Source organism: Periplaneta americana, chromosome 8, assembly GCF_040183065.1.
Source record: "Periplaneta americana isolate PAMFEO1 chromosome 8, P.americana_PAMFEO1_priV1, whole genome shotgun sequence".
Classification (NCBI taxonomy): Eukaryota; Metazoa; Arthropoda; class Insecta; order Blattodea; family Blattidae; genus Periplaneta; species Periplaneta americana.
Genome location: NC_091124.1, coordinates 115,413,189 through 115,436,580, shown reverse-complemented (window position 1 = coordinate 115,436,580; position 23,392 = coordinate 115,413,189). Strand labels below are relative to the sequence as shown.

General features: G+C 35.5%; 1 protein-coding gene across 9 annotated transcripts in view; it reads left to right on the top strand.

The window, feature by feature from the left end:
- LOC138704971 (uncharacterized) overlaps positions 1-23,392 on the top strand; it is a 157,604-nt gene that overhangs the window by 50,997 nt on the left and 83,215 nt on the right. Inside the window, exon 1 of one of the 9 annotated variants that reach the window (XR_011333516.1) lies at positions 4,457-4,526. The exons of the other annotated variants lie outside the window; for them this stretch is intronic. The gene's annotated coding sequence lies outside the window, so the exon portion shown is untranslated. Of the gene's footprint in view, positions 1-4,456; positions 4,527-23,392 lie in introns of those variants that run through there. 9 annotated transcript variants of the gene reach the window in all.

Below are 23,392 nucleotides of genomic sequence, written 5' to 3'. Positions count from 1 at the left end.
CATGAAAAAAATGCTGTTAATTAAGAAAACTATGGACTTAACTTCATAAAATTTACCTGAATTATGATATTGTATCAGTTGTCTTTTTCCTTTTCATATTGCAGTTATATGCTGCACACACAAGAGGCATATATTTTTTTTTGTAGCTCTGAACTCCGTATACACAACGTTGTAAGCAGACGAATTTTTACAATGGTAGGCGCTTATTTCATATCTGCCGTGTTCCGCGGCGCCCACATTCTTCCTAATTCTAATTCTCTGATTGGTGGGAAGAAGGGGAATCTATGTCACTCTGAAATATTTACAGGAGGAATTTTCAAAGATTAAAAAAAACTGCTCTAAATCCGAAAAATGACATGTTTCGGCTATTTCATGATTTTGTTTATTGTTGACGTCACTGGTCTTAGGATGTCCTTCAGGAAACGGATTTAATTAAGGAAATCGCTATTTCATGTTGTTGACGTCACTGATTTTAGGATCATTTTTAGGAAACGGATTTAATTAAAGAAATCGCTATTTCATGATATACTTTATTATTGACGTCACTAGTTTTAGGATCTCTTTTAGGAAGAGGATATCTTCTGCCTGCTGTACTTTTCACTGAGACACATTTTAATTAACCGAACTAGTTTCTTCGGATGCTTCAAGTAAAATGTCAATGTTTTCCCTGCATAAACAAGCAGCTGATGTAACCCATTCAATTCCAAACCCTCTCTGTTATCCTTAACTTTCCTAATGGCATATTCTACAAGAAAGTTAAAAAGTAAAGACGTCTCTTTCCCTTAGCCCGCAGTGAATTGGAAAAGCTCAGAAAGAAACGGACTCTGCTGTACGTTTCACTGAGATACATTTTAATTAATCGAACTAGTTTCTTCAGATTATCAAATTCAATTGGTCCTATTTTATTTTTAATGTATATTAATGAATTATTAAAAATTGACTTACATTTGAATACATATTAATGACTTATTAAACATTAGCCAAACCTGTGCGCTTCGCTGCACTGTTAAAAATAAATATAAAAGTAATTACATAATTAAAATAGGACATTTGGTCTGTATTTGATAGAAAGATAAATCGTTTAATATGTTACTTAATTGAAATTGTATTTAAGTAATTAAAATACTATTATTTCGGTTTAGAGAGCACTCATATGGTTCCTTTAACATGTTTGTTAATTATTATTATATACAAATAAGTAAATAGGATCATTTGGGTCAGGGACCATCTGTTTCTGGTGCAAGAATAATTCGTTTAACATTTTTCTAAATTAGTCTTGAATGCAGCCCTTAATAAATCACTCCAAATTAGAGTCATTGTGTACAAAAATAATTTTTTATGTTGACCTCGTTGTGCATCTTTTTTCCATTGTTAAGTTTATTTATACACGCTTTAACATCTGTAGTCATATCGTGTGTTTAGAATATGTGGATATACCAGTAGGCCGTTTTTACTCTTGTTTCTATTGTATGCTGTAGATGGCTTGTGTTCATGTAACTGATTATAGATTTTGATTAATGTTTATCGTATTGTTAATTGAGGCGGTGATGAATCAAGACATGTTAATTTCTAATCTGGCAGTCGTCTTTATGACTAGTCAGATTGGTCGTCCACAGAGTAGGAACCCGTGACCTCCTGAATGCGAGTCTCGAACTCTCTCAGTTGTGCTTCATTGTTTATGTAAATAAAAAAATTAAAATGAATGCGGTATATAAATATTTATTTTAAGAAACACTGGAAACGAATATGGGTAACTTATGATCGCAGGAACGTCATTTCGTGACACTTTGTAAAATAATGAGATCAATGGTAAACTACTAATTTTTTACTCCATATATGGTCCAGTAAAAATACTCATCTTTACGACAAAACTCTTAAAAAGACTACATGTTCTATTGGCAAAGGGAAACTGAAGTATATAAAAGTAGAATATTTTATGTGTTAGTGAGACTGGTCAATCACAGAATTTGAACCCGTGACCTCCGGATTGCGAGTCTCAAACTCTCTCGGTTCTGCATCATTGTTGTGTAAATAAAAAGAAATTAAAACAAATTACCGTATTGGCCCGAGTGTAAGCCGCACCCGAGTATAAGCCGCACCCTTAATTTTAGAGGGAAAGGAGAAAAAAAGAGAAAAATTGAGTGCAGAATGAGAATAAAAGGAAAATTGAGTGCAGTGAAATTTACCTGTCACTTTATCCAGTTACAAAACTGTTTACACTATTTAAACACTTTTTCTTCAATTACGGTATTACGTGGGTAAATCACCAAAAATACCGGTACAACTAATCACTGTCTTCTCCAATGTCACTGCTGACTTCACTACTACCGGTACCGGTATTTATTTCATCACTGTCACTTTGTTCATCACTCTCCGCCCAAAGTACGTCGTCCTCACTGCCATCCAGAGCATTAGACACGCAGCATTTCTTGAAGCCTTTGATGATTGAATCTGGTGATATCGTGTGTCATGAAGAGAGAATCCACTCACACATAAGGCTGACAGATGGCTTCTTGATCTTCCCAGATGGAGTGAATGCATGACCCCCTTCTAGAAGCCAATCCGAATACTGTTTTTGGAGATGGTCTTTAAATGGCTTGTTCACGACGACATCAAGCACCTGCAATTTTGATGTCATACCTCCAGGTATGACGACTAGGTCTGTCTTCAATGCAGTAATTTTCTTCTTTACTTCGGGTGTGAGGTGACCTTTAAAGGCATCCAATACTAACATAGCCCTCTTACAGAGCAGCGCACCTGGTCTGCGATTCCAAACCGTAGCTAGCCAGTCCACCATTAGTTCGGTTGTCATCCATTCTTTCTCTTGGCAACGAATCACTAATCCCTTAGGTAAATTCTCCTTGGGCATAGTTTTACGCTTCAGAATAACGTACGGAGGCAGTTTTCCTCCATCTGCCGTAACCGCCAGCATCACAGTGATTCTTTGTTTTTCATTTCCAGTTGTTCTCAATGATATGCTTTTCGCCCCTTTATTGTCAACTGTCATATTGCTCGGCATGTCCCAAAATACGGGCGTCTCGTCGGCATTGTCGATCTGGTGTAATGGGTAAGAGTGGCGCTGACGCAATTCAATGACGTGCCTCTGGAAGTTGATGAGTTTCTCAGTAAAATCCTCTGGCAGTCTCTGTGCTAATGAAGTGCTTCGTCGGAGAACAAGGCCACTTCTACGCATAAACCTGCGGCACCAACGTATACTCCCATGGAATTCTGTCTGTGGAATGTTTAGGGTCTTCGCTATTTCCAACGATTTTACCTGGATTACTTGTCGAGAGATAGGCATCCCTTCTTTCCTTTTGTCTTGTACAAAGGAAAGGACCCTACGTTCTAGTTCAGGGTATTTCCCAGCCTTGGGTCCTCTGAAAGATTTTCTGGTTGTATTGGCATTTTTAAGTTTATCCTCCGAGGCGATCCATCGCCGCACATTAGACTCATCCACACTAAACTTTTTGCCGGCTTCTCTATTAGATGTACTCCTAGCATGACGAATAACTGCAAGTTTGAAACTAGCGTCATAACTGCGCCAAATTCCCAAGCTTGTTGAAGCTTTTCTTTCTACGTTTCCGCTCATGGCTGAACCCGTAGCTACGTACAAACTGTTTTAATCTGTTCTACCATACAAAAGAGTACGATCACTGTAATATGAAGACTGGTACATTGTAGCGTCATATACCATACGACTGCTGACAATTTAAAACACGAGCGCGTGGCATTGTTGCTCCATTTCAAAATGATAAAATTACCGGTAGCAACATGCGCCACATTTCAAGTTTAAATTATCGGCCGCGCAAATAAGCCGCACCCCAACTTTTCGAGTTTGAAATTTGAATAAAAAGTGCGGCTTATATTCGGACCAATACGGTAGATACATAAATATTATTTTAAGAGACACGGGAAACGAATATGAGTAAATTATGAGCGCTGGAACATCATTTCGTGACATTTTGTAAAATAACTCCGCTTCATCGAGGTAAATGGTAAACTACTCATATGTGCCTAAGGAAACCATGAAAAAGTCCAGTCAGATTGGTTGGCCACAGACTTTGAACCCATGATCTCTCGGATGCTAATCTCACACTCTCTCGGTTGTGCATCATTGTCTATTTATAATTCCATAATTTCCATTTATAGACTTATATTTTAAGCCAATATGGAAAATTTGATCCACTTCTTTTTGATATTTAAGTATAGCATTAGAAATTGTCGCTAATGGAACAGTAGTGGTATTCGTTACTTTACATGAAATTATAATGCATACAAATAACTCTATCCATTTCTCAACCATTCAACACGCATATTCAGAACTATATATTTCTCTCTCTCTCTTTCTCTATTGGTGAGCGGGGAGAGTGTTGTAACCAGGAAATTAAAGTCAAAAAATATGTCGATACAATGGACCTTGCACTCAATGTTATACTGAGAAATCTAAAGGAAGGTCATGTGACAGTCTCACACGTGTGTGTTTCACAGTCGCTGAGATGTGAGTTTCGACGCAACTCTACAGTAACGTAAGTTCATTGCATCTAATTAGCAGTCTCATGTTCATTGATCTGTTTGTGTACTCGAGGTGATCAACAAGACGGTGCAAAAAACGAAATATATCGATAATTTAATTGGTCGAAATGATATTTGCGTTCACCGTTTTTTTGGCTTCGCATATTTTTATAGTCTATTTAGGATGGGTTCTATAATGCATCTGTTCCTCATAAACATTTATACATTCCCATCATACAAGACAATTATTGTACCAATATAACAGTGTTAAATGAATAATATGTATACTCGAGATGAACACAAAGAGAGTGCAAAAACGATATAAATCGATAATTTGATTGATCGAAACGCTATTTCCTTTCACCTTTTTTGTGGTTTCGCTATTTTAATAGCCTGTTTTGGGTGGGTTATATAATGCATCTCTTCCTGATAAACATTTATACATTCCCATTATAGAAAATATTTGTATAAATATAACTAGTGTTAAATGAATAATATTCTCCGTTTGTTGTGCAAGACCGCCTTAAATAGACGAATCATTATAGCCTATTAGTCTAAAATTGTGCTTGTTAAATGTGTTGTTAAATATAAGTCCTATCACAATTTTGCATGGAATAAAACTTATGGGTCAAAGACACATTTGTTGTGTAACATTTTTAATGAAAATCAATAACAAGCGAGATATTTCGATTTATTTAATTGAGACCGCCTTATAATTCCCCTCTCACCCCAAAAGTATTTTGAATGCCATATAACCTAAAATCTAAGTTAGAACTAACTGAATTTATATTACAATGTTCATAGAGATTGGTTCAGCCATTATAGCGTGAAAAGGTAACAAAGATCCCGATAGACAGACATACCGTACATACAAACAAAAATGTAATAAATACGATTTTTGGTCTCAGGATGGTTAATTATACATGTTTACACTAAATATTTTTGGCAAAGCAAAAATCACCAGAAAAACAGATTTATTAATTACCATATAACAATAGTGTTAAGTGAATAATATTCTGTGTTTGTTGTGCAAGACCGCCTTAAATAGATGGAGTCATTTTCGTAATAAGTTTTTTTTACGGTGATGAGTACAGATAGACATACATACAAACAAAAATTAAAAAAAGAAGCGTGATTTTTGTCTCATGAGGTTTTTTCCGGGATTTTCCCTCAACCCAATATGAGCAAATGCTGGTAACTTTCGATCCTGGACCCCAGACTCATTTCACCGACATTATCACCTTCATCTCATTCAGATGCTAAATAACCTAAGATGCTGATAAAGCATCCTAAAATAACCGACTAAAATAAAAAATAAAAAGTTCATCTGGAGAATTCCAAGTATTTTTATGTACATCCAGTTGTACAACGTACACAATTTATCTCCTTCGCGGGAGGAAACTAATACTTCCTCTTTTAAGCGCATATGTTTATTTAATGATCCATATAATGAAACCTTGCATTAATTATTGTATTAATTACCATATAACAATAGTGTTAAATGAATAATACTTTCTGTTTGTTGTGCAAGGCCGCTTTAAATAGATGGAGTTATTTTCGTAATAAGCTGTTTTTTACGGTGATGGGTACAGACATACATACAAACAAAAATTAAAAAAAGAAAGAAACGTGATTTTTGTCTCAGGATGGGTAATTATAAATGTAAACTCCAATTATTTTTGGAAAAGCGAATAATTTTGGGTTACAGAGTTATTACTCTTTATTATTATTATTATTATTATTATTATTATTATTATTATTATTATTATTATTATTATTATTATTATTATTATTATTACATTTTTTCGCAGGAGGAGTAAGGTAAAAGATTTTACTTCCTTAATGGAACCTTGCATTAATTTTATTGTATTAATTAATTATTAGTAATGATAGTAATACTTTTTGAACTCTAGCTCTTGCAGACTAAATCGTGCATAAATGATGAAATATTTCTTAAAGAAAAGAACAGACATTTTGTTTACAGTGTACCTGCACCAGTACATTAATTAACGAATTACCAAATAATAGTTATAAATTACAGTCTGGTCTCTGACTATGTTTATGCGTCAATCTATCCTGAGAAGTTCAAGTATTTTTATGTATCTCCCTTTGTACTTTTAACAACTGATGTGAGAATTACAGTCTGCTCCGCGAATGTCTGGAATAAGGTAAAAGATTTTACTTCTAGCCATAGATATATAAAAAAGGAGTCAATCATCATTCTATGTTTATTTAATTATCCATTTAATGAAACCATGCATTAATTATTGTATTAATTTATCATTAATAATGATAGTAATACTTTGGTGTACTCTGGCTCTTTCAGAATATATCATGCTAATTTTATGTATTTATGCCTCTTTAAATACAGTAATCAGGTAATTGTTGAAGTGAGTTTACTCCATTGTTATTATGTTGTACATTTTATTCAATTCTAGTGTTCATAGGTAATTATTGAAGTGAGAATTGAGTTTTCTCCATTGTTATTATTACTTTTTTACATTTTATTGACTTAAATTCCTTCATATTGATACAACATTATTCGTATCCGCACACAGATGGCTACATAGACAAGATATCATAACAAAAACTGCATACGTATTTCACAATAGAAATTTCTCTTCAACTAACCGGGGAACAGGTCATTACAAAATTTCTCTTTCAAGTATGGTGAAGAGGATGCGTGCTCCAGAGAGCCACGTGCCCTCAATGTCATATTGTCGAGGTCTCGCTGTCACTTCCATGTGCGTAGTCCACTTCTCACACAGACGGCTACACCGACTGCGTAATAAAAACTTGTACATATTTCACAACAGAACTTTATCTTCAACCGGCCAGGGAACAGGTGGTGGTCGAAAAAATAATACACGTATCAAATACGACCCACAGGAACATGTGTATTCAAAACATCGCCTTCCTTTTGACACGTGTGACCTAGTTCTTTCAAGGTTGATTACTATCACGCTGGGGCAACCAGACCTCCTCCCCCACTATCAATGAAATGTTGCAACACCAACGACATATCGCAATTCAACACTCCAATCCCCCAAAATTATCTCTCTCCTATTATCCAATCGCATACGAGCATCACTCCACCCAATGATCGTTTACGACCACTCAGATACATGAGGTCTCCATCCCCATTAACCAATCGAATTTGAGACCCGCCCCATTTACTAATCAAAATTGAGTTCCCCACTTATGTTTCAACCAGTCACGGAGCAACGCCATCCCCCTAACTTTGGCTCCGCTTCTCCAAGCCCTCCACGCCCTCCGACCGATGACGTCAGTTCACTTTGTTATCTACTTACCTACTATCATAGTATAGGCCTAAATATTTGTCAGAAAGTTGTTATTATACGTATAAGAGAAGAAAATAGAAATGAGAATTTCGTTTTTATTCTAATATGCACGTGGGTGACTGTTGTCTCCAGTTCAGTTTGTTGGTCGTTTATACAATTTACAAAAATTTAACACAACCACTGAACTAATACTACGTTACAGCATCTAAAAACCAGCTAATGAGAATGACGAATGCGTCACACCAAAATGGAACCGGGTAGCGATAGACTAGAATTCACGGAGTAACAAGTGACTCCATGTGTCTACTCGGGGTTTAATTATTTCGACATTTATTGAATGTAGTATATTGTATCGGACATCCGTGCGTTTTTTTTAAAGCAAGACGTAAAGCGCTGCAGCAAGACCGTTCTTTTATTACATTTGCTTCACCGTCGCTGCAGCAGCGCTGTAGCAAGCGTGCAGCAAATCAAAACTTCGCTTTACGAGTTTGCTGCACGAGCCATCATGGCGGAATGTGTGTTTTGGTCTTTTGCAACGTTTATTATTGTCAAAATCGTCTAGTAATAATAATTCCATGTCATTATCATGCAAGTCGAAATTATTTAATATGTTCGATTCTTATAGGGTTAAATTTATTACGGCAGAAATAGAAGCCAATATTAAATGTCCACCATTTTGCAGTCAGTTGACCTACGTACGTTTTTTTTCGAACCTCATTTTGCTGCAGCAAAGACATGAAGCGCTTTACTGCAGCGATTTAAAAAAACGCAAGGCTTTAGAGTATACGATAATAAGAAAAAAAATTAAATTGCCATAATATTGAGTCAATTTTCCATAATGGCGACGCTTTATGGACACGCGTGCAAGATGTTTAGTGCTTCAGTTGTTCTATTCAGCTGGCTGTACCGCGTTCCATTATCAGTACAAGTGGCGCTCCGGGTGCAGGACTCCACTCGCCTCGGTCAACTTAATACTATGCCAGTCATTTTCAAAAATTCGCGTCTGTTGTATTTTTTTATGTGTAATATTGGTCGACCAGCAAACTTGTTATACAGACTACTGTTAAATTATGGAATATCACATGCAGAATATCATGCTGAGGTTGGCTCTAAAGGCTCCTCTAATTAATTTAAATTAATTAATTAAACATTTTTGTGAATTATGTGAATAAAAATATGATGATTTTCTGTGTTAAATTTATGACGAGTCGTCAGTATCACTAAGAAGGATGTCTTGAGGGAGTTTCCTTTTAAGTCGAGGTGGCTGACAAGATCTTGCTCCAATGTTATATGACACAGCTCCGGGAACACCAGGAAGTTTGTTGAAGAAAGATTTTGACATTGAATGGATGTACTGTTCTAGTAGAAGAATTCCCAATTCTTAATGCAGTTGTTGATTTCTTACAAACCAGGGGGCATTTGTTGCAGTACGCAGTAACTTGTTCTGGAGAACTTGTAGGCGATGCATGTAAGTCTTATTTGCTATCCCCCACACTGGCGCTGCATAAGTTAAAAGAGGTCGTACAAGCGAGGTGTAGAGTAGCATTGAACAGTCCAATCCAATTTGTGAACGTCTGTTAACCAAAGGGTATAATTTTCGAATTCTAGAAGAGGTTAGTGTAACAATGCGAGTTATATGGGCATTCCATGTAAGTTTCGTGTCTAATAATATTCCCAAATATTTGACAGCTTCTTGACTAGAGAGCCATGTAACTTGTTCATTTAGAAGAACCAAAGGAGGTGGATTATGAATAGGCCTTAAAGAGAAGATTTTAGCTTCTGTCTTGGTAATGTTGAGTAGTAATCTCCAGTCAGAGAACCATTTAGACAGCTCCTGTAAGGATGTCTGAAGAGTGCTGATTGCAGTATTTAGGTTACTATGAGAATAAAAGAGAACTGTATCGTCAGCATACATAGCTATGTGTGACGGTTGTAAACATGGAATGTCATATGTGAAGATATTGAAGAGAAGTGGTGACAGTATAGATCCTTGTGGTACTCCGGCTGAAACTGGACGAAGCGTTGATTTAATGCCATCTATACGTACTGAGAACTGACGCTCAGATAAAAAACTTTTCACGATGCGTGTGAGATAGTCAGGAAAACCAATTCTATATAATTTTAGCATTAAACCATCATGCCAAACAGTATCAAATGCTTGGGCAATATCTGGAAACACAGTGGCAGTATATTGTTTTTCTTCAAAGCCGTCTGTTGTAAATAAATTTGACAGAGACGATGCATCATCGATTGAGATATTTCAAATATTTACCCAGAGATGATAGTTTAAAATATGATTTGGCGTTCATATCCGCAAATGCAAGCTTTTTGTGTGATAATAAAAACTAGAAACCTTTGTGAAACGATCAGGGTGATGCAGACCGTCGAAGAAAAACTGAACACAGTACGTGGTTAAATAATACAAGTGTTAAAAAATTTAAATTATATAAAGAAAACAGTAGTGGCGTAGCGTCAATGTAAGCTAAAAAGCTTAGCTTCCCCAGTTAATAATAATTTCATAATAAACCTGCAGTTTATGGAAAAAATTATTTATTAATTTACGCGTTAAATATTGTGATGCGGCAGCTCAGGATTATTTGTGATGCAGCAGTAAACAAGAAGCCTGCACACACCAGCTTCCAAGCAGACCGGTTTCTTCTGTGTAATCCACCCCGCAGATTTTCCATCCCTTTTAAACTATCCTAGTCGCAAGGCTCGAAAAGAAGCTAGCTTCAACATTCAAAATAAGTACGAGTAGTTTCCGAGTTATCCCTATTCGTCAGTTGTGTTCAGTTGAAGTGTTAGTGTGCATTGTGGCTGATATAATAAATAATGAGCGAAATAACAGTTCCTGACAATAATTTACTTGAATTTTTTAGGACAATTGTATTATCAAGACTGACTTACGAACAAAAGTGTGATTTAAAAAACAAATGACCGCCTCCCTTGCTGTCAATGAAGGACGCAACCAAAAGACAGACGCATACTTACGTAATGATACTAATATTGTGATTTCTCTAAGTATAACAGGGAGTGAGCTAATGTTATACGTATACGTGTCTATTTGTTAAGAGATATGTGTAAACCGTGAAATCGTATTTTATTACGTCTCATTTCAGGTCATGCCTTATTGGTGTTACTTACGATGTCCCAACCAATCTTCGACTGCTGACTTGACATTGACTACTATTTATTTAAAAACTGTATTTTTGTAATACGTTTTCTCATATTGCATGAAAGACAACTTGAGTTAGCTTCCCCTGCTCAAAATTTCATGATACGCCACTGGAAAACAGCGGATATAAAACGACGTGTAAAATTGCTCAGTTTTGGAGGGTGAAAGTATAAGTGAAATTGACGGTATGTCAACCTCCCGTTTTCCAATTATGTAAGGCTGGAGTCCTGTGACGTGGAAAGAACTTTTCTACAGTGTTAGGCCGGGTGCACATAGAATCAGACGCAGCGCGGCGCTACGCGACATTTTGTCTCATGGTACTTATCTCCCATTGATTTCTTATTATGTGGTGCACACAGAATCAGACGCGGCGCGTCGGTCGCGAGCAGACACAAGGGACACAGAGAGACAACTTCGAATAATTTCTTGAGGTTCGTCGCGAGTAGACTGATAACTGCAGTGTACTGCGCATGCGTTAGTAGTGACTATGATTGCACGCTTTCACTATCTACAGATACTATTGTTGTTGTGTAATGCACATTATTCATAATGGAGCTCGATGAGGATAAATTAGTTGATTTTATACAGAAAATATACGTTCCGTAAAATCTTTGTACCAATATCACGACAATAATGTGGTTTCTAAAACTATGTCAGAAACTGCAAATGAGATGAAAACACCAGGTGAATAATAATATTGATAATAATAATTTGTAGTAGGCCTACTTCTCTGCTCTATACTATCATTCATTATTGATTTAATGTACTATTTTTCTTTATTGTGAGTGGTGAAGTAGTCATAAAACACAAAATGACGTTTGTGCACTACATTAGTAGTATTTACTTTTAAGATTTTTTCAATTCTATAGATTTTTAGGCGTATTAGGCATCCTTAAGAAATAATAACCAAAACTACAATGGAATTTCTCATATAGACAATCTTCTTTCATTGACGCCATTTTCTAGCCTAGGCCAGTTTTCTAAACCTACACAACCAGCAAATCAGTTGTCGCGAGCCATTGTAAAGCCTCGCCGCGTCGTGTCGCGTCTGATCTGTGTGCACCCGGCCTAAGGCATTGTTAAGAGACATTTGACTGCATTTAAATTCAAGAATTTCGATGTGACAGTTTTGTTATACACTTCAACTCTAATGAAACTGCCAACAACTGAAGTTTTTCTGGTACAAATTGTCTTTCTTTTATATATATATATATATATATATATATATATATATATATATATATATATATATATATATATAAAAAGAAGGTACTTCAGTGAAATTTTGGCTAAGCACTTTTAATGTTTCGGCATTTTTTTTTATTTTTAACAAGTAAAATAAATATTTGTATTTTAGCACATAAAAATCCGTTCTCTAATTATCAGATCAAATAGGTACTTGATTCCCTTAACAAGCAATGAGAACATCTAAAAATAATATTGTTCAAAGGAAACGGATACTCAAGCAATTCACGAAGGTAGTGTTATTTATGAAGACGAAAACTTGTTTGACATAGTACATGCTAATTCATTAGAAATTATGAAATTCCAAGAAGATAAAAACTTTCTCGTAGCCCAAAGAGAAAATGGAAGACAAGGGAGGACTGGTGACATTGGTGTAGGGTAAATTAGGGTCTGTTGGACAGTCGGGCATATTAGACACTTTGTACTTTAACGTTTTACCTCGCCACTTGTGGACACCACATTCTGCTACAAGTCAATGACGGAAGTAGCCCCATTCGTGGCTACTTCCGTCATTGACTTCTAGCAGAATGTGGTGCCCACAAGTGGCGAGGTAAAACGTTAAAGTACAAAGTGTCTAATATGCCCGACTGTCCAACAGATCCTAATTTACCATATCTCACGTTCGTGCATGAAAGAAGAATCAATCACGGAAAGGCAGAAAAATATTTAATGAAAACACAAAAGCACCAACTTGTAGTATATCTTCTCTTGACGCTATAAACGACTCTTCCACTGAAGTAATCCTACCTATAGATATATTTACAAAACTAGACTGTAATACACTGCAGTAAATACATGATAATAGCTGCTTATTGCCAATTTCCAATCTACACAACATAAAAGCACAATTGCAATTAAATTCCTACTGTTGCCACTACAACTCTATAATCTGAGGCAAGACTGTCTCCAATAGTCACACCTTAATGGAAGTATCGATAGTGGTCAAAATGGCGCCGGTGGCGGTCCAAGCATGATTACCACGTGGTTTTGTTATGGTATTTTTTATGTGTTAGTTACTTAGTGAAATGGGTCGTTCGTGTTGTGTACCAGGTTGTAGTTCGAATTATGGATCTGTGTCTGATATTTCAACGTTTAAGTACCCGAAAGATGAATCTTTACGAGACAAATGGTTAAGGTGAATACATCGTGACAATTTACACGTTAAGGAAACTATAGTTTTATGCTTCAAACATTTTGAACCTAGATTTGTTACAAGAGAAGATATTTTTCCTGTCGTAGCTGGTGATCCTATTCGTGTTCCCCGCAAATTTCCGAAATTTACCAATGATGCCTAACCAACCACATTTCCCAACCAACCTTCATACCATACTGTGAGTCTTTCAGCTCCCAGAAAGAATCTAGCTCAATGGAGAGAGGAACAGATGGAGAAAGAAGAACAGTTTTTCAGGGAATGTTGTGAAAAGGACGTTATTAGCACTTTTCATCAGCTTAAAAGTGAAGTTCAGGAAAGAAGTGTAGCTCCATTTATAACGTCTGTTGTCAAAGGCGACTATGTTATTTTCTTGAAAATAAAAGATGACGACGTAGAAGAAATTCCAATATTATCTGTTAAGTTTTAAAATAACTAATACTTTAGATATTATGGTATTTTTTGGAAATATGTGTCTTCCAACGAAGCAGTTTGTTGAGATCCCAGCACCTGAATTGCAGGATCTAAAATGTGATACATGGACTAAATTTGATAATTTAGTGAATCACCTCAGTAGCTACACAGATAAGGTACGGTAATTACAGTAAATGAAAGGATTAAAATATTAACAAAGAATAAAAGAGACACTCTTGGTAACGGTACTGATGATGATGACGATGATGATGATGATGATCATCATCGAGGACACAAGTAAGATACAATTCCCATTTATTAATTTCGTCAGAAAAAAATGTGTTATTCATTTCCTGGAGCCTATCAGTCGTTGAGAGAAACCAATGTAATGACTCTGCCACATCCAGTTTATTTAAAACAAGTTTCAAGTAAAATGGGTTCCATTTCCCCTGGCATAGGACTTTATCTTAAGGCTTACTTAAAAGAAAAATCAAGATTTTTAAGAAATGGAGAAAAAATAATTTCTGTTATGCTTGATGAAATTTACCTCAATCTTAAGGTATCATATAGAGCAGGGGAAATATTGGGATTAGTAGAAAATGTTTCAGCAACAGACACAGCAAGTACCATGGAGGCTTTCATGTCATCCTCTTCACGCTCACATAACAAAGATGTTATAGGCCTTTTTCCAATCAAAAAGTTAAATGCCAACACTTTATATAAACTAACATTGGAAGTATTGGAAACGATGAAAGATATAGTGTTTAGTGTGTTTAGTGTCAGACAATCACACTATAAATATAAAAATGTTTGAACTTCTGTGTGCTGGTGCTCTGAAACCTTGCATTCCAAATCCAGCATATCCAAGTAAACAATTAGGTCTATTCCTCCTTTTAGATAAGGCACATTTACTAAAATGTATCCGCAACAATTGTTTGAGTAGACCTAATGAGACATTCATAATACCAAGTGTTGAAGAGATTTTCCCTATCACTGAGTCACTAACACTACTGAGGGTGCTGATAATATATGTCAATATACAATTAGTGTAGAAGCAAAGTTTTCTGAACTGAAAAATCTGTTTCTTTCAGAATAGAATATAATACTAAAGTTAGCTCCTAATTTGTCTAGAAAAGCACTTTATCCTACTTCAATTTTGTTTGAAGATTATAGCTGCATTTGAAACACTCAAGAAAGAAGGAGTTAGTATTTCTGATTGCACAATACATTTTCTGAAATTCATCAATAAATGGTGGACCATTGTAAATGTGAAACACCCAATGAAAGGAAAATATACTAGGAATGATGATGCTAATCCAATCAATGGAATCAATGCTGACAAACTGGAAAATTTGAAAACTTACACTGATATGTGGCATATGTCAGACATAGGGGAGAAACTGACAAAAAAACTTATAATGCATTGACCCATACTCTCATTACAATCATACAGTATGTAAATATATTTTTAGTACTTTCGATTTGCTCTACATTCTTCTAGCCAAATTACAAATTGACAGCTTAGAAGCAAGAATTTGTGCATATACTGTAGAAGGCTAAGTGGTTGCAGCTGCAATGTGTCAGTTGACCAAATTCTTGAATCGCAGAGGAAACTCAAAATGCTGAGAGTATTGAAATTGAAATCTGATAAATTTGGTGAATTCAAATTAAATTATTTTGCTGTAGAAATGCAGAAAACAAGCAGGAAAGAAATATTTGAAGATTTAGACACTCTGGAATCTGCACTAGAACAAGTTCCAAATTTTCAAATTCCTGTGGAGACATAAAAGATTTTAATCTGCCTTGCTAGCAACACCAGAAAGAAAGTTCTTGAAAAATTAGGTAAAAATGGGAGATGTGTCAATTGCCAAGTCATTTTGCAATCTCAGGAGGATATTGCATTGCAGTGTCATACGGAAGAAATTTTTACATATTTCAGTGAACTAAATCGGGGTGGATTAAAGTGTTCCTCTTCTTTCCTAATTTCCTTGTGCTGTAATGTGTATATTCTATTTAAAGTCCCAATAAGCAGTCAATATGTGTTTGAATTTCTCAAATTAAAATCTCAGAGGACCACAGTAATTACACTGGATGTGCAAATGTGTGAAAATAGTTTTAATATGGATGATCTGTGCATACGTGGCGTTGAACTTAGAAGCCTTGTGAAGAAATTTGTGGAAGTGTTAGCAAATATTTTCATTAATAACTATATTAAGTTTTGAACGAAGAAAAAATATTTCAAATCAATTTTAGAAAAAAAAAATGAAAAGAGGTGAGGATCTAACCATGAAGAGTTAGTCTAAATGTGACGAAACGTAAAGAATTAAAATTCAGAAGGAAGTAGGCCAAGGACATTAGTATTACGTCAACAGTCATCTAATAAGAAGGTAAAACGTAAGGCGTTGTTGTTATTATTATTATTATTATTATTATTATTATTATTATCATCATTGTTATTGTTATTAGTACCGGTAGTAGTAGCAGTAGCACTGTAGTAACAGTAGGCCTAATAGTAGTGAAAGCAGCAGCAGTAGTTGTATTAGCAGTGATATTCGCTTATATGGTTTAATTGTGTTATTGATTTCGGTTATGTGTTATCTTTTTGTATGCCTAACAAACATTAATGAACGTTTACATTTACTACAGTGACCTATACGGAGTTCAGAATATGATTTTTAACTTGTTCAAAACTATTTTCAGGCTGCGTTTGCACTGTCAAGTTCATTTTTATCTTGTCTCACATTTGAAATTAAAGACATTATTACAAAAACAACCCTTGTCAAAATTGCTATTTTTCAGGAGAAGAATAAAAATAAATAGAACAACACATGTCAGCTGTTTCCGTACAACTGGTGTTTATCCTTGTGGTTATTGTACCTGATATGTGTCATTTTTGGAGTCTATAAACATTTGAAAAGGTAGTAAATGTGTCCTTAACTCAATTTCATTAAAATGACTAGGGCTGTTTTTGTAACAATGTCTTCAATTGTATCTAACATTGTTCATAAAATAACGCTAGACGTTCATTAAACACACAATTTAGTAATCAACTTAATAAATAAGAAAAATATAACTCTTTTTACATAAGGATGTAACGGAGCCGTCTATAATAGACGGGGGTGGTTGGACCGTAACGACAGCCATCTTTGTTTCTATATTAAGGTCTGAGTATTGGAGACGGTCTTGTCTGAGGGCATTGATGAAGTAGTGTTTTGTGGTCTTTCTCAGCGTGAAAATAAACATTATTAACAGACATACTTATTGACGATAATGTGGTAACTGACTTTGACAGAACAAAATCCTCTGAGTGCAGCGCATGTTTTAAGTGCATTTGCTGCAGCTATTGACCAGAAGATCGATGAGTTTCATTAAGCCATTCTATAATTCCCAGATAAAGAATGAAAGTTAGATAGAAATCTTCAGAGAAAAATTAAAAATATATGTCTTTATATCACTAATTGCTCATTTGGATAATAAAGTAATGAGTGACGTGACGAGAAACTACCGATCTCTTGGCGATTTTGGTATAAGGATGTGGAATTATTAAGCCATTAGTAGTGCCATAGGTCACATCATCAACTAGAAAATCAGCCTACTGTTATCTTCAAGGCTGGGATATTACTGATACTATGGTAGATATGTGTTCTGATATAACTGCAAGTAACGTTGGCAATTACTGTGACGCCTGTATTCCGTTACTAACAGAAACTATACTGCGTTCCATAACGTCTGACAGTCAAAGTAAATATTTCCGGCAATGGAAAGGAGAAAGATAATTGGTATTCAGTCAATTGCAGTGGTCACATCTTACGCTTATATTCAAGTTGGGCGGTCTGAAGCGCTGTATCTCCTCCCAACTTCAAGATAAGTCTGGAATGTGACCTCTACCATTGGTTGAGTAGCAATTATCTTTCTCCTTTCCTCTGCTAGCAATATTTTCTTTGCCTGTGAGACATTATGGAACACATTGTAGGTCGGGATATTTTATTTTATTTTTATTTTATTTTATTTTATTTTAAATCCACCACCAACAGAATTAGGCTTCCAATTACAGGTGGCTTACATAGATATATACACAAAATACATAATAAGAGAAAAAAACAACAAAACAAACAACACAAACGAAAGAAAGAAAATACATACGCTAATGGTAATAGATGCTAGAATATAATATTACATTTAATATAGCTCCAAATGTCAATATAATATTGCAAAATTATTTAAAAACTGGAGTAAAAACATTATCATACACTTCTTCATAATTTAAATATGTATCTAAGGAAATACAATTCTTTTTAATATTGTATGCTGCAATTAGTATGTAGACACCATATTTTAGAAATAATTTTAGGAAAGATGTTTGCAGAAAGCATTCAATACAATATACAGAGCCAAATATCATTTTATTCAAGAAATTCGAAGAAAATTTCATATTTCTTCAAATTCTTTAACTAAAAATATTCAAGAAAAATGATGAACTGTTGGTAAAAGTGACTCCATTTAAGCAGGAAGTTCTTTACTTTTACACTGAACAGTTACGAAACGAATACAGGATTGTTTCCGATCTCTGATAACGAATTTGAATAATGTCATATGTGTCAGGAATCACATCGACAGCTGAATTGCGGCGAGAGGTGACAGACCAGTAGTGAGTGATTTCATAATCAGATTGCACAGTGTAACACAGTAGCAATGCCCAAGAAAATCGAGCCTTTTTGGGAGGGGTACATAACAACTCTTTCCAATGCCAAGTACAGTTACGTGAAAATCATAGGAACCTGCAAAACACGTGGTTTAGTTATTTCCAAGAAAGGCATCTTGTGTGTACCTAATAAGATTGGCAAAGCTGGGATGGGATTAATAATTCCAGAGTGGAAAAAGCAAGCAAATCCATCCCCCGTCACAAGTCGCCGCACCCCACGAGATGATACAAATTAATTCGACGTACCTCACACAAGCAATGATACATAAAGACATTATATTCCTCTTTCACGGATATTTATAGACTAGGAACTCTCAAAGTCAGTTAGGCGTTAAATCAAAGTACAATTCTGATGAAATGGTTCCAGCATGTTTCGTATTAATTTTTCGAGAGAGCTCTATTTTTCAACGAATTTTGCAACATACCAAGCAGTATCATCAGTGTCTGGGGTTCAGAGTTCGTTAATTCTCACACACAATCATGCCTTATAAAACGATTCAATTATATGAGAATAAGTTGGCGTAACATCGGCGTAACATCACAGGCCGCCGTCATTTCCCTGGTGCGACACCTAATTGAGGTACTCAGAAGCCAAGTGATACCAGTGACATTTAGTAAGTTTTGAGATAAGTGACTTTGAAGTTGAAACGGAAATTAAAAAATCTGTTACAGGACTATGTTGCTGTAAAATTACAGTTGTATATGTTGGTACCTATATTTTTTAACTTCTAAATAGAAATTATCTATTCTAAAACAGTTTAGGTAAAATAGGGCCCTAAAGTCACTTGTATTATTTTGACACGAAAATATTTTATGGAAAAGTAATATAAGTGCAAGGGTTTTCAGTATTTTTATATTATTTAAAACAAGAACAAGGACATTGCTTAGGACATTGAAACAGTTCTGTCTTAACAGCACTTGAGCTTTCTTATTATCATATTATAACAAAAAATGTGTCTGTATAACCGAAAGAATCAATCAATCAATCAATCAATCAATCAATCAATCAATCAATCAATCAATCAATCAATCAATCAATCAATCAATCAATCAATCAATCAATCAATCAATCAATCAATCAATCAACCAACCAATCAATCAATCAATCAATCAATCAATCAATCAATCAGTCTTCTTAATGTATCCAGTTGTTTGCAAACAACATAAAGTCAACTATAGTCCACTGTAGTATTTTCAGTTCTTCTTTTTCATAGTAAATTAGGGGTATTTTGATCGGTGTTCATTATAGACGCCTGTTGCTAGTAGCGAGAGTTGGGGTGTAGTCAATATATACTGCAGAGATGTGTCTTCTGCAACTGATACTGGTGATTTTAATGTCCTTCTTTTGTGGTTTATGGATGGACAGTAGAGAAGAATGTGTTCCAGATCTTCATCATGATTATTACACCACAGAAAAGTAGGAGTATCAGAAATGTGAAATCGGTGTAGGTAATTGTGTGACAATGTGACCTGTTCTGACTCTTGTTAAAAATGTTTGAACATGTCTGGGCAAGTTTTTGTACATTTCCAGGTCATTCGGTTTCTTTTTAACGAACTGTAAAATTTTTCCTTTGTCAGAAGAGAGCCAATTGTTGATTCATAGGTTTGTAAAATGAGACTTTACTGAAGCAAAAGCACTGAATAGAGATATCACTTGAAGAGGTCTTGGTTGCAAATATGTTGCCTGTTTCGCAACGTTATCGATTTTCTCGTTTCCAGGTAGACCACAATGACTAGGTATCCATTGAAATTTTATTTCCTTTTGGAGTTTTTTTAGTTCACTCAGTTGTTTCTGAATTGGAATAATTCTATATGCGTATAGGTGTGGTACATATTTAATTATATTAAATATAGCCCCCTTGGAGTCGGTAAGCATTCAAATACATCTTTCAGATATTTGAGTAACACACTGAAGAGCAGCATCAATAGCTAGCAATTCAGTGTCAAAACTGGAGGAGGCTGAACATGGTATGAAGTAATTTTCTTGATATTTTGGAATATAATACCCTGCTCCTGATGTTCCATTATTAGGATTTAGAGATTCATCTGTATAAATTTGAAGATAATCCTTATATGTGCTGCAGAGTAGTTCCAAGGCATCTAACTTAAGAATGTATCTATGGAGGATCATTTTTTAAATGATTTCGTGCAATTTGTAGGCTATATTCTGGAATTATCCATTTTCATGGAGGAATTTCATTTACAACTGGAGTTTTAGCAATGAGTATGTCTGTGTTATAGACTGGTATTTCTTCTTTGTTTGTTTTGTAGAAATTACATAGGGTATTATCTGACAGTTTGAAGAACATCTGAGATCTGGATGAGGCTTGCAATTTTAAATGTATTTTTAGATCCTTTTTTAATACAAAATGTCTGATTGGTTGAATATTATATTAAATTTCTAGGGCAAAAGTTGATGTGGTTTTTGGTACTCCGAAAGAAGAGGGCTAAGAAAATTTCAAATTTTAAATGAAATTCAGCCTTAGTCGCTGTTCATTACGTCACTAGCCTCATCTAATGAAATCACATCTCTCTCTGCTGAAACATATATGTGTTTCTGTCATGAAGTGCATCTGTAGTGCTCCTACCGCGAATATTCCTTCAACTTCCTCTTCCATGCACTTTTCCACGTCCTACAGTCCTTATTATAGGCCCATCCTAATGCTTCAGATCATCAAGGAAAGAGTGGTGTATGAGTGGGATGAATTTCATTAGCTATTGCAAGTTGCTCCACTAAGCAAAAGTTATCCTTATTGGATCACTATATAGTTGGTCCAGCTCAATGTGTGCAGGCCTTCCACGAAGATGTTTCGAATATGTCATCTATTACCTCTCTCCATTATGGCAAATGAATTAGTCATACACAGAAGAAACGCAACAACAATATGTAAACAACGCACTTGTATTAGTTTGCCTCTTAGTCAAAACTCTGTATGCATTGTAATACAATTGTAAGGCCAACATGGAGCAGCACTGACTGGAACTGCACTTATAGTACTTTTTCTCGGAACAGAAGTGACGTTAAAGATTTAGAATATATACTTATCTCACTTAAAAAAAAATCACTTATATTACTTTGCTTCTGAGTGCCTCAATTCACCTGTTTCCTCGAATTTTTTTCATAAAGTTCTTCAGCCCATTAATTGATATGGAACATCTTCTCAACTGTTTCTGTCAGCGATATTCCCGCGATGCAGCGTTGCTATTGCTGTCATTCTGGTAAAACAACTTCACTAGCAGTGCACGGTCTCTCCTCTCAATAGACATTGCGTTTCACAAGGAAAAGTTCAACCTTATACATTTTCAACGAACATTCACTCCACTAACGGAATCAACACGCAACAGCGAACTGACACACTGAGCGTATTCTGAATCTCAGCGCTGGGCAATCTGATGGCATCACGATGTTCCGAATTTCAACGATGACGTCACTGATGCTCCACCGGTGTCGCACCGGTTTCATCAGTTTGCAGAGATGGTGACAGTCTCCATCGGCCGCCATCAATGAATCTGATTGGTTCTTGTATAGGGCGGGAATTAGCAGACGAATGGCATCGTACACTTTTGTGTCATGACGATGTATTCTGATTTGGTTCTGCTGTATTGTTTGTAATGAACACAACGTAAAAACAATATGTTAATGGCTTATGAGCGAACATGTCAACGGACCAGTTATTATTACTGGTTCAGGAAATAAATTTTTTATGCTCTCTTTTCTGTGAACGATATGACAGTACGGAAATTTCGCAAAATCTTGCTAGCGTAGCACAGACAAAAACTTGTACAGCCGCCATGATAGCCATCGAACCTTTCAGCAGTTTTGTTCCTATTTCGCTGCAGCGTGACGTCATTGATGTTCACCGATCCGGTGAGATTCGGAATACGCTGAATGCAATGCAACCGGAAGAACATACTGACGTCAGAGTTACAAACAATTGCACGTTTTGACTGCTTACAGCGCCATACTTACACCTGGTGACAAGACTTGGAACTAATTATTTTTTGGCATAATTCGCGAGCGCATTGGTTAATTAGCATATCGACGAGGTTTCACACTCCTACTATCGTTACAGTCCGTGCTGTGCCACGCTCAACACAGTCAGTTTAATTATAACCACCTTGTATTTAGTTTTAAACAATGGTGGCCTAAATTTTACAAAAGATTATGTATTTCTTACTCCTCCTATGGCCGCAATATTCCAAAAGAAAAAAAAGGAACATTTCAAAATCTCTAACTTTAACCATTTTGCCCATTCAAAAGTTTCGAAGGGCGAGGTTAACTGCAAATATTTCATTGGCGGTATCATTCCCTTTCAACCATCCCACTAAGAATTGCAGCCAAAATGTAATTCTAGCTTTACTTAATCTTCCTGCATATACTGACCGAAGACCTATCAACATTAAAAAAATGAATAGCCTCAAAAAAGTGATTTCTTACATTTCTGAAGACAAAATGAATTTCCATAATGATATTCTGACATGGCATACAACCTACAAACATGATGACACTAGTGATCACGAGGACTAAGACATACTGAAGAAATAAAATTCATTACTTCTACTTGAACTACTGAAAATACGAGGGAGGATCGCAAAGTAATGCGCAACAGTTTTTTGTGGCAACATATTTGATAGGTAAGTACAACGAAATAATGCAAAAAAGCTACAGGTTTTACCTATTTTTCAACACAGGAACCATTTCTCTGGACACATTTCTCCCATCGTTATACCAGATTCAATACATCTCGTTCATAAAACTCATTTTCTGGGCGTATAACCACCTGCGCACGACTGATTTCTCTTCTTCATCCGAACCAAAGCGTTCGCCTCCTAGGAATTTTTTCATTGGTCCGAAAAGGTGAAACTCAGATAGTGCTAGTTTTGACTGTAGG